Below are 19384 nucleotides of genomic sequence, written 5' to 3'. Positions count from 1 at the left end.
ATAAATATTATAAGTCATAAATCATACGTAATAAATTATAAATCGTAAGTCATAAATCACAAGTCATAAATTATAAATCATAAAACATGAATCATAAATCTTTAATCTTTAATAAATATCATAAATCATAAATCACAAATTACATAACTAATCTTAAATGGTAATGACATTCAAAGAAAGCTACAAGAGTTTCCAAAAACTTCAACAATTTACATTAAGTATTACAAGTGCTAGAGCACAGAATATAACCTCTCTGATAGAGCACAGATAACCTCTCTGGCCTCGAAACTGATTTCCCCACATTCATTACTAAACCCTTGTACCCTCTCTTCAAACTGGGGCTTTAGACATAAAATAAAATTAAATCCTCTTAGATTCTTAAAGCCAATATTTGTGCTTTCTTCACCTGCCTAAAACTATCGGTGTATATTAAGACCATAAAGTGTCCGGAAATTGTTGGCCCACAATTCCGGCGTTTTGCAGGATGTTCTCGCGCAAACCACTCAAAACGCTCAAATAAAACTCTTTATTAACCGTCTGTTCCGTTGGAACGTATTCATGATGAACCCAACCGCGAATATCGAAAAAAAAAAACAATTTCCGGAATCTTTCTGGTCTTAATGTACAACCTGTTGCTAAAGAGTATAATAACGATTTTAAGACCAAAGAGATCGCAGAGGGAACTGAAGGCTATCCCGGACAGAGACTGTTTTCTCATGTTTCAGTTTCGAAGGAGTATATTTTGAAGGCGACAAAATAAATATTGATGAAGATTAAAAATGTTTCGTTTTATTTACAATTTCCGGAAACTTTCTGGTCTTAATGTATATCTATAGATCGAAGGCTTTTAAGGCTTATGAAACAATTCCTACAACAGCCGGTTCTACGGTACAGGAATTGATGCGAATTTTAATCGGCCAAGGGCTGATATTTCGGCGATCTAGCCCTGATTGGATCGGTAAGCAGTAAGTGTTAGTATATCTTATGAAAAGAATCACTTCGGTTATATGGATTAGATTTAGTTAAAATTACAGGCGTTCATATGGAGTTTCCAAAAATCTTGAGTAGACATATTTATGCCCTCTTATTGATTAAGTATACGTCATGTTGTCCTCTTACCATTCAAATGCAAGCGTCACTGCCGTTAGCAATCATATTAATCCACCCTCCGACATTTGAGTATTCTTCTTGACTCTTTTGAACTTACCTCCTATTAACTGCAAAGTTACCAAATTATTTCCTCTGCCATTGTTAGTTGGTCAGTCGTTTTTTCATTGACTCACAATGCTTTTACTAAGCAGTCAGATAACTAGATGAAAGTGGAATGTAGTTGCATTGCACAAAATAAAAAAAAATATAAAAAATCAGAGAATAAAATAAAATTGAATAGAAAATTGCATTGTTAAATATCTCTGCTACATACTTCTATTCTCATTCTTTTCTAACCACTGCTTGTTGAATTTTTCACTTTTCGCATTTTCACTTTTTTGAATAGCAGTTCGAGTGGTTCAACCACAGAACGAATGGGAATTTCTTAACAGCACCACAATGCTACATAGCGTCATGCCAAAGCTGCTGTCTAAATGGCCCAAAGGTCGTATTCGTCGACAGTTGCCGTTTATATGTGTGGTTCTATGTGTGTTTGTAGAATTTCTACTTCATTTTCACCGATATTCTGAGGTACATAAACGAGCAAAGAATTCTTGCTTTTCATTTACGTTTAAATAAAGATAACTTTAGGTGTAACGGTTTGTAGTATTTGGGGTGGTTTGGCGTAAAAATCAAATTTCAGTTATAAACGAATTTAGAAATTTGTAAGTAAAGTCTCTTTTTAACAATTTCATTAACCTTTCATTCCGCATAAGTTAGATTCTTACTTATGAATAAAATGTGAACCACTCATCACTGAAGCAATTTTTCGTCAAACCAAAAAAAAACTTCTCTGATTCGAAATCAGAACCTCTTACACTGTACTTCAGGAAGACAATGCTTATTTTGAATAGGCTAGATATCTATGCAGAATTAGTCGTTTCAGTATCCATTCTTTTTCGCATATGATAAGACATCTTAAGATAAATTAATACCGACGCTAAAGTATATATATTTTCCTCTTTAGCTCTTACTTTATTATATTATCCGCGTATCATCAAGGACTTGTAATCGGTTCTTTTACCGAATCCGATGATCGAAATGTTTTTTTCAGATATTTATTTATCAAAGAGCTTTATATTGGAGACTTTCTCAGAAGCTCATCATGTAAGTAACTGGTATTTAGAAGTGCAATATTCTGAGATAGCTTAACTTAACAAAAACTGTAACGGGGAATAATTTTTGAGTGACTTCATATGATCAGGAAGTTGGTTGTTAAAGTATATATAATACTAATTCAAAGAGGCAATGTATGTCAAAAATAAAATCTAATGTTTCATAAAGACATATATTAAAATTAAAATGAGATTAATGTTGAGACGAAGTTACATTCTCAAAACGTCAATGTTTGGTGTGCTCTATGAGCAGAGGGAATCATTGGTCCATATATCTACAAAAATGAAGCCGACCATAACGTTAGAGTTAATGGCGAACGCTATAGAGCCATGATTAAGGACTTTTTCATGCCTGAATTGGAGGATGTTGATGTGGACGACCAAGTGTTGCAATCTGACAACTCAGAGAATTATCGTAAAGTCTGACATTTTTGTTGTTATACATACTCAGACGTTTTGACATACGAGCGCTAATTGTGTTGCTTACAGTAACTTAAAATATTCATCTCAGCTAAAAACTGGAATTAAAACGCGAACATTTTAGCGCGATTTCAACTTTCGACGTGGATTAACTCATCAACAGTGCATCGATGAACTTAATTCAATTTTTTTGCGATGAAGTCTATCAAAAACCAGTGTTCATCGATGGCCTCGTGAATTCAATCGAGGTCGTAGATCACTCCAAGACGAATTTCGTGAAAGTCATCCAAAATCAGTTGTTGTTCCGGAAACTTTTTTGTTATGCGCCAACTGTTATTGCAAGATCGGTATCTGACCTATTTTGAGATTGAGACAACTGTAGGCATAAGTGGGGCCAGCATACATTCAATATTACATGAACATTTGACTTTAAAAAAATTGTTCATGTTGGATCCCCAAGCGTAAATTGGTCGAGAGAATTGTTAAAAACATACAATAGCGATGTTTCGAAAAATGGATTTACACGTACTGTATGAGTGTTTCCAGATGAGCCGAATCCAACAAAAGTTGTTCGCGCACGAAACACTTCCACGCAAATTTTATTTATTTGGAAAAGCTGAACATGTCGCAACCATACCACTTGAACAACGCAGAACAGAAAATTCCGAGTCATTTGTTTGCCATCGGTCTTTCAAGAAACCAGGTTCAGATTACGTACTAAAAAAATAAACTAAGAGGTCAACGTTTTTCGAAACCTGAAGTGGCGGTTGCCGCGTTCAAAACGCATATTTTGGAGACACTTCAATCGGAGTGGCAAAAGTGCTTCAAAAATTGCTTTAAATGCATGCAAAAATATATAGATATTAATGGAAAATATTTTCAAAAACAATAGAGCCATTTTCGCTGTTTTATAGTATACGTATTTGTTCTCTAATCCCGAAATATAAAGGACAACCCTCATATAAGTGCCTCTTGTTGGACGCTCAAATGGTTTTGCATTTAGTACAAAAGGTTTTAATATAGAGTATTAAACAAAATAAAGAAATATTGTGGAATTTTTGCCACAACTACAAGCTTACTAAGCAAGCAGAGAGGCAAGTAGGGTCGACGAAATTTTTAAAATAAACTTTAACCTAGTTCAGACGAAAGTCTGCGAAGAAGTATAACTTCAAAATTATACGAATTTTTTTAAACAGAGGTATAACTCTTTTGGGATTCCAAAGGCAGAAATCACTTATACTTCATTTTTAAAACTATAGCGGTTCCCAAAATTTAGGAGTCTATACCAAGATGTGAAAATCTTTATTTGTATAACAGACTTCTCCTTTGAAGCCGACTCCGGCTGTTAATCACTTGTTTTGTTACACATAGGCTACGTGCTGCAGACTTTAATCAATTATTTAATCCAACTTAACTTTTTTTATTTTTTGATTAAAACTCTCTTTGTTTAAACCGACGGACTTTTGCAACGAATTAGGTACCTCGCGTGTGAAGCGTACATAAACTTTCCGAAAAGTTTAAGATGTTCAATGAGTGCCTGGGCTGTTTAAGAAGGCTTTACTAAATAAGTATAGATTATATTAAGACAAGTGGACAGATTACGTATGAAGTTTCAGCATGAACAGAAGTACTACCGCATAGACATCAGTAGAAAATATAACACTCATTAGACCATAAGTTCAAAGAACTGTCAAGATAAAGTTTTACGGTTATTGAAATTCATTGTAATCCCAATAGCAGTCAGTCTCGGGATCGAATATTAAATATCTCAATGAATTACTGACACGAAAATACAGCACCAAAATCTATCAGTCATTCAGAGATGATTTATGTAGAACTGGTAAGATCTAGAATTTGTTGTATAATACTCACGGCAAATATGGAAAATTTACGATCAAGCTTCTTGCGTCAGGTCAGGTCAGGTGTTAGATCGATTATACCTGTATTTTTATATGCCATAATCATAATACCGCCGTGCTAACTGCCTGAGCTTCACCGCCTATCAAAGCAAAATCGTTAAGTGATTTATCAAACCTAAAAGGCCTGTCAATTGTGTGCGCACATGCAAACTGTCACATCAACTTTGCTTAGCACAAACACATGAACCCCAGAATAGATGCACTGCGAATATTTAGCATGCCATTCATCTATCAAATGTTATACCTATCTGCGAGTATGTAAGAGAAAAAATACATATGTACTAATATGGATATGGGAAGAGACATGGAATTTGACAACGCACTTTAAAAACAGAGTTACCCAAGCTACAACCATGGCAAAGCATGGCAAGGGTGCTTTCAAGATAGGCAGTGATGTGAAAATGCACTTTATGTGTCAAAGTGAGGAGGGAACCATGGCGTGACGCCTAAGATCGACATACAAATCGAAGTAGAGACATAGAGACATACATATGTATGGTATGTATGTGCGCTGGTATGGTTTCTGAAGCCAACACTAACGCACAAGTGCTACATTGAAACTGTCATAAGCGTTCATAAGCGTTGATGTTGATGGTTTATGCTGAGGCAATGGAAAAGTGATATGATGCGGCATTTTTGCGCTGTGCCATGCAGCAAGGCTCAATCAAATTTTCAACACCTGACACACACACACACATGGCTTCCTTTTGGTTATTGTACGTGCACATGCATACATATAGACATATGCAACATCATATGTGTGGCAGCGCCGTAAAGTACGATGAGGCGGTGAGTTGAAAATGAAAAGACAAGCAAACAACGTCATACCTGTCATATTAATGTCAGCATATGCATGCATCTATGTATGTATGTATAAGTATTTCGGTAAGTTATAAATGAGCGTGTGTTGAAGGTAGCACATTTTGGCAGTAAAATACTTAACGTTCAAACTTTTTAAGATAGGCAGCCAGGCAGCTGTTTAAATATTGAGTATTTTTATTGTGTCTTTTAATACTCTGTTCACACCATTTCGACGGCACATTAAACAGGTGGCGGCTCTAATAAAAGTAATTTGGTGGCATAACCCACATTTCTTTTGTCAACTTATTAGCAAACTTTGCATTAAGGAGTAGAATGCCCCATTATGCCACTCACAAATGATGAAGCACCGAAATAGCACAAGTCTGTTAACTTTGCTGGCATTTTGTCATCTTTAATTTGTTAAAGACACATATGTAGATTGAAATAAAGATGCATATATAACGAAAAATGTGATTTCTCGCAACTTTGAGCTTCATACATAAATATAATATTAACTCTAATGTATTTGAATAAATAATTTACTTGTGAATTTATGACTGTAGAATTTTTTATGTATACCGCTAATAAAGCTATTGTAAAAGTCTAGTAAAAAGAAATTCATTATTAAGCCTTTGACTTAACATACCACCAAATAAAATGTTCTAGAAGCATTAAATTGCATGAACTTGACGGCCATTTGACTGGAGCATTCTCTAAGGTGGCAAGTCGCCAAACTTTGCTCGCAATGTCTGTTTAGACGTGAAACATGATGAAAATAATCCGTCAACATACCACAATCCGCAAATGATGGACAATTTTCGAGAATACGATTGCGTTTCCTGAACCACACGCGGTTTTGAGTCACCCCAATAACGACATTTTTGTTTGTTGACGTAGCCATTAAGCTAAAAATGTGCCTCATTTGAGCAGATGATTTTTTGATGAACGTGAATTTGTAAATTTTTCTGAAAATATGAAAAAGATTAGAAATATTTCATATCAATATTCTTTATCAGACAATTTTGTGATTGCTTGACTCAGTGCTGCTTGAGCATGTGTTAAAGATAGACGCCAGCAAATAGAAAACATATTTTACGGATTTTTTTCGATAAAGGCGAAAAAGCAAGAAAATGTGAATTGTGTTTATGGTATTGGTACTGTAATAACCAATCACACGTAATTTTAGTTTCGTCGATGCCATTGTTGAGCTGCCCACCCTCAACACAGCCTAACTATTAATTCATACCTGTACTGTCAAAAATTTAATCGTCTGTAGGAAGCGGATTTGGTCAATTGTATTTCATCAGGACAACGCCGGGCGCACCTGTCGATACGGATTCGCTAGCAGTTCCAGAAGCTTGGTTGGAAAGTTCTTATACATCCACCTTATAGTCCGGACCTAGCACCAAGTGATTGATACCTGTTTATATCTATGGCGAAAGATTTTGCTGGTGAAAAATTCGCCTCAAGAGAAGCTTGAGCAAATTTCCTGTCTTACTTTTTTTTTGGAATAGAATCAAAAGGATTTAACTAAATCGGATCAATTTAACTACGTGAAATAATAAGGGTTAGAGCATACTAGTTTAAAAAATTAATGATTTTCAGATTTCTTTATATGGCTTTTCACACCCCAAATATAATATATTAATCTAAAAGCTAAGAAAGCGAAAAGCTGTGAATGAGGCCACAGGAAGCTCTTTTCAAGTGTTAAACATAAAACAGTGACAGTAAGGTGCTGTCAGCTGGTTTGTGCAAGCGTTATATCTCGTTTTCGATTCACTACTCTCCAATGCGTGCCGAGTCAAAGAAAGGTAGTGAAAAAGTAAAAACACTACAGATAATAAAAATATAAAATTCTTTTTAGTTTGAAATAAGAGCTTTGCGATAAACTTCTAAGGAAATTTCTACTTCTGGAGTCGTTTAACGTAAAAGGGTTAGAGTGGTAGGTAGAGTGGCTGTCTTTCGACACACCTAAAAGGGTTAAGATATTCTAAAAAAATTTGCACCACTTTTTTCACTTTAGTTGTGAGCATACAAATTTATGAAGGCTTAAGTATGACTAAAACAAAAAAATAGATTATATTATTATATTCCAAACTGTTCCAAAGGCTCAACAAGGTTGTTACTTACACTTCTCATTCGATATTAGATCGCAAGAGCACTAAAATAAACCTGCCCGGATAAATTTCGAAAATATTCTTGTAAAAAGGAAAGTAAAAAAGATTTTATGATTCGACAAAAATTTAACGTAGAAAAGGTTTTCAAAAACACTTGACTTACCCTTAAGTGGCAGACTTAAATTTTAATACATAACTAGACCAATTTAATTTATTTTTTTCTGACAAATAAAAGTTCGTTTAAATGACGTGAGAGTAATACAATTTCAGTGGTAATACTTCTGCAATCTCCGTGAGTGGATAAGTTATGATATGAGGTAAGTTTTTCTGCCACGTAAGCCGAAACTTACTACTTAGATGTACCAAAAAAAATATTAGAAAAATTTGAATGATTTGCCTTTTGAATATTGAGAAAACGTTGGAGTTAAGTTTACGTTTCGACAGCACAGTAACAAAATTCACATGCCAAAGCCAACAAAGTAGTATTTTCTCTCGCTCTACGCTATTAAATGAATGATCAGCTAAAAATCCAGACTTGAACTTCATCGAAAATGTTTGGACTATTATTACAACGTCTACGTATACGCAACACTGCGACTATATAGCTGAGAAGGAGCTATAAATATCAAATAATAACTGCCATGGCCAACTGAACTGTCAAATAACTTCATATTCAATAAGTTATAAAAAGCTCTCAAAAAAGGCTTAAAGTTAGTTGCTTATTAGCGCAATAGTAATCGATATTCATTTGACTGAAGTTGGTAGGACATTCACGATGACAAGCTTAAACCTGATTTTTTATTCTCAATAGAGAAAAATTAAAAATATATAAATCTTCAGCAAAAGACTTTAAGGGTCGGAGAGGTAAGCTTCTAAAGATACCGAATAAAGAAAATTTACAGAGCTTGCAAATTGTTCATTTCAACTGCAATACAAAGAATAAATTTTAAACAATATTTTTTTAAACATTAAAAAAAAATGGGTTTTAAGGAAATAAGACATCTGGGTTTAAGCTAAACATCTGTTTCATTAACAGATATGTAAATATATGAGATAATAATGAACACCCGGAATTTCTGCCAATTCCTTTTTTGTAAACAATTGTTTATTAAACAGATTTTTTCGCTATAAAAGCTACCTGTGACCCTACAAAAATTATCAGTTACAGAAATCACAACAACTCAATAACAAGCTACCAATATGAAGTTCCTCGCTTGCTTTTTAGTTTTCGCTGTCTTTCTTTTCCTCGGACAAACTCAAGCGCAATGTGCGAATGCGCCACGTAAGTAAAAGCCAGAAAACAAATCAAAAATATAAATGTAACCAAATACTGTATATATTATATATACAAGTACATATTATAATATATATCTAAAACAAATATATATGTTTCGTCTGTGCAGAATTCTACAGCTGCTCGGGTGGCTATAACAGCGGTAGAGGTGGTACCGGTTGCTACGGTGGTACCAGATGGTATTACAATTGGAACACTAGGAGTTGTGCCAGCTTCTATTACTATGGCTGTGGCGGTAATGCGAACCGTTATTGTTCTTTTAGTGAATGTCAACAGAGATGTTATTCCCGTGGTTAACAATTTAGATTAATAAGTTTGCTTTCAAGTCATACAAGTATATGTCAAACAAGTTATCGATATATCAATATAAAATAAATATCTTAACATTTTGCAACTCTTATTAATTTTGTAGTCATTTTTAACGGTAAATAGTTGTAAAGTTTGAAGATGTATTCAAATATAACTAAATATGGATTTTTACATCATCTGATCACTACTGCTTGATACTGAGGACTATATAGTACGTTCGACCGATTAATCGGCATAGTCCACAGCACTCTATTGTTATAAAAAATCCGTATTCGAATGATAATAAAACTCTAGAATATTTAATAATGCTCACGATTAAAAGTCCCGTTTAAAAATAATAATCAGTAATATCTGAATATCCAAATTTGGAAGCATTCCATATTATAAAATATCTATGTATACCATATAGCCTAGAAAATCTGTACTCTTTATAGATAATTTTATTAGCCGATGCTCCATTTTCTATAGAAGCTTACTTTGAGAAAAGGACAACATACAAGTATATACTCAGCTTCAATATGCTATCACGCTTATAGTCTAAGGTAGCCACTTAATGGGCAACCGAGGCAATAAAAATCAGATGAATCGATACCCTTCATTTTTTTTTACTAAATATGTGAGTTTCAAACGAATCCATTTGTAATCATAATATAACATAATCACCATGTACACCTATAACTGTTAATCGTTAGTGAACTACTTCACTTTCTGTAATTTTAAACTAGGTGAATGTCCATTGTATCATCGTAAATTTTTCATATACTTCGCTATGCATTTATTTCCAATTATCTATCTATCTATATAAATATATTTTCTTTGTACGAGTCAGTAAAGTTTTTTTAAGCGTTTTCGAACATTACTCGCTTTTACAATATTCTTGGGAGTATGGGTATGTCTCAATATGGTCCCCTGTTAAATATATGCTCGAAAAACCTGAATTGTCGAAACCAAGCGAACAAGAATAAGAACTAAAGAAATACTTGGAGATCGTCGGAACTTGATCTTCCCTTCTGGGAAAGAATTCTTTAAAGTTACTTTATCTTTGGTTATTACACAGGGGTACACTGTTATCAGATAGAGGCGATCTCTGTGACGACAAAGTCAAACTGAAATCGTATATTATGTATATAGAAGCCAGAGGAATTATGGGCTTGATTTTACTCATTTTTGACATCAGGCTACATTATTATTAGGAAAATATACTCTGTGAATTTCAATAATTTATCTCTCAGATTGGCCGATCCCTTCGGTAAAACATTGAAGCCCACATATTTTTGGTATCTGGGGACTTGAAAAATTATAGTCCGATTTCGACAATTTTTAGGCGTGAGACAGACTACTTAGAAGGCACTATCCGGGCAGAGTTTTATTCCGATATCTTCATTAGTATTTTATTTATACTTATAGTATACTCTAAAGTTAAAAAATCATATGGAATTTAAAAGTGTGATATATGGAAATAGGCCTAGTTACATAAGAATTCAAATATTATGTCATGCACCAAATATTGTTTTTGAAATTGAGCGAGATGTTGCTGAGATATAAGACTTCACCTAAAAATGGGCAGTGTCACACCTATTAAATATAAAAAGCTGTTTGAGAAGTATCATCGTCTAGAATGACATTGTGAAACATTCAAAATCTTTTACCCGATATACTTGTATGAAACTCGACTTAAATGCCAACAGTTCTGCACAAACACCCTGTGCAGCTAATATGGAGACTAGGTATATATCCATTGATATTACTTTACTTGGAGTCAACTGGCTTCGAAATGGTTGCGACATCATGCTTGAAGTCCTCGAGCCGCTGAATAATTTCAAGTAAGAATGATAAGCTTACGACTGTAATGAATGGACGTGGCCAAAAAACAAACCTTATCCTAGTTTTTTAGAGCCTTTAAGCCTACGAAATTCTAAGATTCAGTTCATAGCATTTTTCTAGAAGTTACTTCTTCTGTATATTATTTGTATGCGTAGAGTATAGGAAGTGATGGATAAATTCTTTGAATTTAGTTTAGTACTAAGTAGCACCAAAACACTCACCATTTTTACTTGTTTCCGAATAAAAAAAAGCACAAATTTGATATAAAATGTATAAAGGATTTTCCAACTTGAAATTTTATTATTCTTTGAAACTATAAGGTTGTTTAAAAATGATGTGAAAAAACGATATATTTCCGGGGTGGCGCAGAACAGGATTCGGATGATGCGTAGACGACGGCGATCGATCGAAAAAAGGGTCAAATCGCTTGCGAGTCGAATGCTAAAAGAAGCGTACGGGATCCTTCGTTGGTCCCTTTTATACATTGTGATGGCTTCATGGTCGTGTGATCGATTTGGTGTTGTATTTGTGTACGTGTTGGTGCATGATGTAGTGATGTCTGCGTGGTGTGTTGTCTGCAGGGGTGGTGTGTGTTAGTGGGTGGAGTCTTCTTGTGGATCGTGTTGATGTGGTGTGTTGGCGCTCAGTGGCGCGTATGGAGAGGGGAGGCGTAACTCATCTAGCCATCCCGGCCCCCCTAGGCGAATTTTAGCCTAGCAACCGCTGTAGTTGCTGCAGCGTGGCAACAACGCTGCTGAGGCCAGTGGAGAGGCGGTATGTTGGCCTGGGCTGCCGACGCCGCGTTGATGCCTCCTGTCGCCTTGGTCTGGAGGGAGGTGGAGCTGCCTGTCTTCGGGGGCGATCCTGATGGCTGCTCTGCTGCGATCTACGGCTTGGGGAGAGTTGTCGCCCGACGGCCCGTTTTGGGGTGCGGTGCAGCAGGGTATGGTGCGGTCGATTGCACAGTTGGCAAAGCGTAACCGACGTACACTCCGGAGTCGTGTGGACCGTAGCCAAACAATTGAGGCAGTGCCCGTGCGCTTGGGCAACCTGCTGGCGTTGAAGGGGCTGCATACTTCGAAAAATCCCACAATGTTGCAGGCGGTGTGGGCGCCGACATATGGGACATCGTATACGATGTACCTCTGATGGTCGTGATGATAGGGTCGGTGGCGGTCGCATGCCACCACGAGGAACTGGTGCTGACATCGGTGTCGTTGCAGGTGCAGATCGGGGCGTTGGAGTAGGCCCCGTGCGTGACACGTGGGTAGCCGACCGCACAGTTGGCGTGGGAGTAGTTGGCGTATCCACATCCATGTTAATCTGTATGAAAGAGTGGTGTAATTATGCAGATTTGTCATATAAAGGATATGGATGATCGTGCCACGGTATGTGGCATGAATGGGTCGTCGTATTGATCGACCACTTTTTATTAGTTATTGGTTTTAACGGTTATTAACGAGTTTTTCGGTTTTTTTCTTCTTGATTTGATTATTTTAATGTATTGCGGTAGTATCGGTTGATTGTTTGCGATTTGCTGTGTTGCTATTATCGGCGGTTGGGAGAAAGCATAGCTTTACGAGCGGTCTGGTTAGCATTCCGCTTTGCGTATGAAGATCAACCACTCGTATGTGACCGTCGGAGCCGTAATGTAGCTTTTCTATGCGCCCAAGCCGCCATTCGGTAGGAGGTAGACAATCATCATGGACGAGCACACAATCTCCAAGTTTTGGTGCTTGTTCAGGAGTCTTCCAACGGTATCGTTTATGGAGATCCTTTATGTATTCTTCTTTCCATCGACGGCTGAAATGATGGAGAATTTTAATTCTTTCCCAGCGATTTAATAAGGATAGCGACTCCACGCCTGGCTCAGGTATGGCCAGAATGGGTGTTCCTTTGAGAAAGTGCCCTGGAGTTAAGGCTGTAAAATCGGAGGGATCTTGCGAGAGGATTGTAAGAGGCCGTGAATTGAGAACGGCTTCAATTCGAATTAATAATGTCGTGAACTCTTCGTAATTGAATTTTTAATTTCCAGCTACTTTTTTGAAGTGGGATTTGAAGCTTTTTACAGCTGATTCCCATAAACCACCCATATGAGGAGCGATTGGGGGGATAAACTGCCAATTAATGCCTTGGGGCGCGTACTTTTGTACAATCTCAGGTGAGACTTGTTTGATAAAGTCCACAAAATGTTTTTCGGTGGCTCTTTGAGCGCCGATAAATGTTTTACCATTATCGCTCATTATCTTCGATGGAAAACCGCGTCGACCGACAAAGCGAGCAAATGCCGCAAGGAAAGCCTACTTCGTCTGATTAGAACAAAGCTCAAGGTGCACTGGTTTTTTCATAAAACAGACAAAAACAGCCACATAGCCTTTCATCAGAGTGGGAGACCTTAACATGGACGCCTTTATTTGAAAAGGCACAGCAAAATCGACACCTGTGATGGAGAAAGGCAGAGCAAAGTTGCAGCGTTCCGGAGGAAGTGCTGCCATAATCTGTGTTCGCATCTTTTGCTTGTGCGTGGTACAGATTTTGCACAAGAAAATGCACTTCTTTATTTGGGGCTTAAGTCGGGGAATGTAGAATTCTTGGCGGATCATATGTTGCATGAGACGTTGCTTCTATACACCCTGTGAGAACCGTAGTTCCACTTAGTTCACGCGTATTCTGTAGCAACACACTTTTTCGTGTTATACAAAAATATATTCTTTTAATAAAACAGATGTTAAGCTATTTATACAAAAACAATAGAAATATAATAATAAAAAATACGAATTAAATTTATACGTGGAAACAGTGAAATTTTAAACTATTATTTTCGATATTGTAGCTTTCGGTATAAAAGCAACTTCTTGAATTGGTAAAGTATCAGTTTCTGACACAAACTACTTAAACTAATTTAATAAATCACTATGAAATTCCTCGCTTGCTTTTTAGTACTGTCGATCTTCCTATTCCTTGAACAAGCTCAGGCACAATGCCCGAATGCGCCAAGTAATATTGACTACTTTCGTCTACAGATTACTATAGCTGCTCGGGTGGCTATCATAGCGGTCACGGCGGACATGGTTGCCACGGATAAATTTCGAAAATATTCTTGTAAAAAGGAAAGTAAAAAAGATTTTATGAATCGACAAAAATTGAACGTAGAAAAGGTTTTCAGAAACACTTGACTTACCCTTAAGTGGCAGACTTAAATTTTAATACATAACTAGACCAATTTAATTTATTTTTTTTTCTGACAAATAAAAGTTCGTTTAAATGACGTGAGAGTAATACAATTTCAGTGGTAATACTTCTGCAATCTCCGTGAGTGGATAAGTTATGATATGAGGTAAGTTTTTCTGCCACGTAAGCCGAAACTTACTACTTAGATGCACCAAAAAAAAATATTAGAAAAATTTGAATGATTTGCCTTTTGAATATTGAGAAAACGTTCAAGTTAAGTTTACGTTTCGACAGCACAGTAACAAAATTCACATGCCAAAGCCAACAAAGTAGTATTTTCTCTCGCTCTACGCTATTAAATGAATGATCAGCTAAAAATCCAGACTTGAACTTCATCGAAAATGTTTGGACTATTATTACAACGTCTACGTATACGCAACACTGCGACTATATAGCTGAGAAGGAGCTATAAATATCAAATAATAACTGCCATGGCCAACTGAACTGTCAAATAACTTCATATTCAATAAGTTATAAAAAGCTCTCAAAAAAGGCTTAAAGTTAGTTGCTTATTAGCGCAATAGTAATCGATATTCATTTGACTGAAGTTGGTAGGACATTCACGATGACAAGCTTAAACCTGATTTTTTATTCTCAATAGAGAAAAATTAAAAATATATAAATCTTCAGCAAAAGACTTTAAGGGTCGGAGAGGTAAGCTTCTAAAGATACCGAATAAAGAAAATTTACAGAGCTTGCAAATTGTTCATTTCAACTGCAATACAAAGAATAAATTTTAAACAATATTTTTTTAAACATTAAAAAAAAATGGGTTTTAAGGAAATAAGACATCTGGGTTTAAGCTAAACATCTGTTTCATTAACAGATATGTAAATATATGAGATAATAATGAACACCCGGAATTACTGCCAGATCCTTTTTTGTAAACAATTAAACAGATTTTTTCGCTATAAAAGCTACCTGTGATCCTGCAAAAATTATCAGTAACAGAAATCACAACAACTCAATAACAAGCTACCAATATGAAGTTCCTCGCTTGCTTTTTAGTTTTCGCTGTCTTTCTTTTCCTTAGACAAACTCAAGCGCAATGTGCGAAAAGGCCAAGTAAGTAAAACACAGAAAACAAATCAAAAATATAAATGTAACCAAATACTGTATATATTGTATATACAAGTACATATTATAAAATATATCTAAAACAAATATATATGTTTCGTCTGTGCAGAAACCTACAGCTGCTCGGGTGGCTATAACAGCGGTAGAGGTGGCACCGGTTGCTACGGTGGTAACAGATGGTATTACAATTGGAGCACTAGGAGATGTGTCAGCTTCTATTACTATGGCTGTGGCGGTAATGCGAACCGTTATTGTTCTTTTAGTGCCTGTCAACGGAGATGTTATTCCCGTGGTTATTAATTTAGATTAATAAGTTTGCTTTCAAGTCATACAAGTATATGTCAAACAAGTTATCGATATATCAATATAAAATAAATATCTTAACATTTTGCAACTCTTATTAATTTTGTAGTCATTTTTAACGGTAAATAGTTGTAAAGTTTGAAGATGTATTCAAATATAACTAAATATGGATTTTTACATCATCTGATCAGTACTGCTTGATACTGAGGACTATATAGTACGTTCGACCGATTAATCGGCATAGTCCACAGCACTTGTTATAAAAAATCCGTATTCGAATGATAATAAAACTCTAGAATATTTAATAATGCTCACGATTAAAAGTCCCGTTTAAAAATAATAATCAGTAATATCTGAATATCCAAATTTGGAAGCATTCCATATTATAAAATATCTATGTATACCATATAGCCTAGAAAATCTGTACTCTTTATAGATAATTTTATTAGCCGATGCTCCATTTTCTATAGAAGCTTACTTTGAGAAAAGGACAACATACAAGTATATACTCAGCTTCACGCTTATAGTCTAAGGTAGCCACTTAATGGGCAACCGAGGCAATAAAAATCAGATGAATCGATACCCTTCATTTTTTTTACTAAATACATACCTGGTATGTGAGTTTCAAACGAATCCATTTGTAAACATAATATAACATCATCACTATGTACACCTATAACTGTTAATCGTTAGTGAACTACTTCACTTTCTGTAATTTTAAACTAGGTGAATGTCCATTGTATCATCGTAAATTTTTCATATACTTCGCTATGCATTTATTTCCAATTATCTATCTATCTATATAAAAATATTTTCTTTGTACGAGTCAGTAAAGTTTTTATAAGCGTTTTCGAACATTACTCGCTTTTACAATATTCTTGGGAGTATGGGTATGTCTCAATATGGTCCCCTGTTAAATATATGCTCGAAAAACCTGAATTGTCGAAACCAAGCGAACAAGAATAAGAACTAAAGAAATACTTGGAGATCGTCGGAACTTGATCTTCCCTTCTGGGAAAGAATTCTTTTTCATTTACTTTATCTTTGGTTATTACACAGGGGCACACTGTTATCAGATAGAGGCGATCTCTGTGACGACAAAGTCAAACGGAAATCGTATATTATGTATATAGAATCCAGGGGAATTATGGGCTTGATTTTACTCATTTTTGGCATCAGGCTACATTATTATTAGGAAAATATACTCTGTGAATTTCAATAATTTATCTCTCAGATTGGCCGATCCCTTCGGTAAAATATTGAAGCCCACATATTTTTGGTATCTGGGGACTGGAAAAGTTATAGTCCGATTTCGACAATTTTTTGGCGTGAGACAGACTACTTAGAAGGCACTATCCGGGCAGAGTTTTATTCCGATATCTTCATTAGTATTTTATTTAAATGTCACGAACATTTTCCTATTACGATACCAGAGTTATCGCACTTTTAGTGGTTTTTAATCCACCCGTTTTTTGGGAAGTGGGAGACTTGTTCTCAGCTTCTCGTCTAGTCATCCTATTCATTATAACGGGTGTTTTTTTCGAGGTATAGAACTTTAAGTTGGCATTACTGTTCAAGATGGCGACCGATTTAATAGCTGTCAAGTGATTTATTCTCAGTTTGGTTTGGCAATTCTTCAATTCACTTCTGGTTGAATGGCTACGTCAACAAACAAAACTGCCGCATTTGGAGTGAAGCTAATCCTCAAGTGTATGTCGAAACACCGTTACATTCAGAAAAACTGACTGTTGGGTGTGCTTTATAGGCTGGTGGAATCATTGGTCCGTACTTCTTCAAAAACGATGATGGCCAGAACGTTACAGTCAATGGTGATCGGTATAGAGCCATGATTACTAACTTTTTCATTCTTGAATTGAACAACCATGATGACCAGCCACAAATCATATATAAAATGTAATGCCACAAGATTATCTTTCGGATAAATAAAATTTATGTCAATCGGATAATCCATCGTTGTTATATTGCAATTTAAAGTTTTATACCTCTAAAAAAATACCCGTTATATACATATGTATCTACATTACCTTTCTTCATTACCATTTGGTGCAAAAACTATTACATTCTCTAGCAACATGTTGCGAGAATATAAAAAGCTTTTTGAGGGGTATCATCGTCTGGAATGACATTATAAAACATTCAAAATCTTTTTCCCGATATACTTGCATGAAACTCGACTTAAATGCCAACAGTTCTGCACAAACACCCTGTGCAGCTAATATGGAGACTAGATATTATTCATTGATATTACTTTTCTTGGAGTCAACTGGCTCCGAAATGGTTGGGACATCATGCTTGAAGTCCTCGAGCCGCTGAATAATTTCAAGTAAGAATGATAAGCTTACGACTGTAATGAATGGGCGTGGCCAAAAAACAAACCTTATCCTAGTTTTTTAGAGCCGCTAAGCCTACGAAATTCTTAGATTCAGTTCATAGCATTTTTCTAGAAGTTACTTCCTCTGTATAATAATTGTATGCGTAGAGTATAGGAAGTGATGGATAAATTCTTTGCTTCTATACACCCTGTGGGAACCGTAGTTCCACTTTTTTGTAGCAACACACTTTTTCGTGTTATACAAAAATATACAAGTATTCTTTTAATAAAACAGATGTTAAGCTATTTATACAAAAACAATAGAAATATAATAATAAAAAATACGAATTAAATTTACACGTGGAAACAGTGAAATTTTAAACTATTATTTTGGATATTGTAGCTTTCGGTATAAAAGCAACTTCTTGAATTGGTAAAGTATCAGTTTCTGACACAAACTACTTAAACTAATTTAATAAATCACTATGAAGTTCCTCGCTTGCTTTTTAGTACTGTCGATCTTCCTATTCCTTGGACAAACTCAGGCACAATGCCCGAATGCGCCAAGTAAGAAAAAAAAATTTATTTTTGTAACAGATAATATATAATATTGACTATTACAGATTACTATAGCTGCTCGGGTGGCTATCATAGCGGTCACGGCGGACATGGTTGCCACGGTGGCACCAGATGGTATTACAACTATGCAGCTGATTCATGCTACAGTTTCCATTATAACGGCTGTGGCGGTAACTCGAACCGTTATTGTTCGCTAGCAGCCTGTCAAAATTACTGTGAATAATAGTAAAGTGAAACCAAATGTAATTGACCGGATCTCGAATAATAAAATAATACCATTGCAAATATAAATCAAGTTTCTTTCTTTCTTAGTTTAAATATCAGAACTTTCAAGAACGTTTGGATCTCAGTAGGGAAGAAAAATTACTTTGAGGATTTTACATGACTCGAGAACTTTGATCAGAAGCTATTCTGAGAGTTTATGTAACTAATTAAATCAAAACTTCTAGCACTAGAACTTGTGTTGAGCAGTAAAAAAACGACTTGCTATTTTTCACAGGAGTCAACATAAAAAAATGTTTTAATGTGACGCACTTATTTCGTAGACACCATCTGATCAAATTTGACTAGTTCTGTTAAAGACGATAACATCGAAAAACTTAAAAAAAAAACATTATGCTTGGAAATCGTTTTATTGGCATTAGAGAGATAGCAGAGGATTTGCCGTAAACACCCCTAGTGGATCGACTTAACATTTTGGTTAATATTTTGGGTATAAAGCGTGTCAAGACCATCCCAGCGGAGACTTATAACAAGTGTATGGAAACTTAGCAATTGGCTGGCGTCGTCAACCTCAACTGAGTCGTCTTCGTCAGCTGTTTTGACGCCTTGGAAGATCTTCAGTCTAGCCTTGCGGATACCGAAGCTGATTTTTATTATCAGCATTCGATAGATCCCCTCCGACTCCTCGCAGA

The sequence above is a fragment of the Bactrocera oleae genome, chromosome 3 (assembly GCF_042242935.1).
Source record: "Bactrocera oleae isolate idBacOlea1 chromosome 3, idBacOlea1, whole genome shotgun sequence".
Lineage (NCBI taxonomy): Eukaryota > Metazoa > Arthropoda > Insecta > Diptera > Tephritidae > Bactrocera > Bactrocera oleae.
The sequence above is the reverse complement of the archived record's forward strand: the minus strand, read 5'-3'. Positions refer to the sequence as shown.